The sequence below is a fragment of the Anomaloglossus baeobatrachus genome, unplaced genomic scaffold, assembly GCF_048569485.1.
Source record: "Anomaloglossus baeobatrachus isolate aAnoBae1 unplaced genomic scaffold, aAnoBae1.hap1 Scaffold_123, whole genome shotgun sequence".
Lineage (NCBI taxonomy): Eukaryota > Metazoa > Chordata > Amphibia > Anura > Aromobatidae > Anomaloglossus > Anomaloglossus baeobatrachus.
Genome location: NW_027441893.1, coordinates 199,875 through 201,069, shown reverse-complemented (window position 1 = coordinate 201,069; position 1,195 = coordinate 199,875). Strand labels below are relative to the sequence as shown.

General features: G+C 46.8%; 1 pseudogene; it reads left to right on the top strand.

The window, feature by feature from the left end:
- The first annotated feature begins 711 nt into the window (after positions 1-711).
- LOC142260538 (U2 spliceosomal RNA) lies at positions 712-917 on the top strand (annotated as a pseudogene).
- The last annotated feature ends 278 nt before the right edge of the window (positions 918-1,195 follow it).

Sequence of the window (1,195 nt, the reverse complement as noted above, 5' to 3'; positions counted from 1 at the left end):
GCGACCGTAGTAATAGCTGTGCCCACTTCCTGTATGGGAGTGGAATGCAGTGAGGCTAATGGAACGCACGCCTGCGCATTTGTGTTTAACGTCGCGCATGTGCAGAACGGAGAAAAGGCTGCGCTCACTTCCTAATGAAAGGGAGTGAGACGCAGCTGGGAAGGGAAGGGAAAAGATTAGGGTTTGGGGATGATGAAAGGGCTTTCTACGGGCAAGGATGGCAAAGGGTGGCAGTGACGGAAAGTCAGGCAGATGGTCCTGTCCTGTCCTGTCCGTCCGTCTTTTTGTATCATGAATTGGAAAGACTGCAAGGGGGAGGGGAGGTGCTTGTGCCCAAAAGGAGGAGTTATTCAGATTCATTGCAGTGGGCGGCGGCTGCAAAAAGTACCATTCTCCTTGTTTTTGCTCTGCAAAACAGCCTTTTCAAGGGTTTGGCTTGGGTGACAAAATGTCTTCTGTAGGCGTGGGTTTGTCTCCCTCTCCCTAAGATGTGTCCGGTATAGGCCAGGGTGCCACTCAAGGCCGTAACCAATTCGGGTTATAGCTTCTCAGCCTTTTGGCTAAGATCAAGTGTAGTTTCGGAGGACGCTACCTTGGTCGGTACTGGAAGGTGCCTGGGATTGCACGTCTGCCGGCCTTGAGGGAGTGTGTGCGCCTTCTGGTGACACATAGCCCTCTTGTGCCTGGACGGTTCCCAGGCAACGGGAGGCGATCACCTTTGTTATTTTGAAGTCCTACTGATAAACAGAAAAAAAAAAAATTAAATCTGTTCTTATCAGTTTAATATCTGATACGTCCCCTCTCTAGGGACCATATATTAAATGGATTTTTAGAACAAGGAGATGGAAAAAATCTTGCTCTGTCCACTCCACGCATTGACCTGGTATTGCAGTACCTCCAGGACCGGTGCACCCCTTCTTAACCGAGTTTCCAAAAGCAGAACTCAATTCACCTGATTCAAATGAGCCTCATTAGTGAATTGAAAGAAAGCAAAAACTTTATATGCACCTCAATTTGGCCAATTCACTTTTCACACTTTCACCCTTTTTTTTTATCTTTCACACCTTTTACTTGCTTTATTGATGCAAAAGCTGTGCCAAATAGCAAACTCATCTCCACTCAACTTGACCAACTCTGCTATGTCCCGTGCAGTATCTTATTCTCAGTCTTATCTAGATCATTTGCAATTGAATAG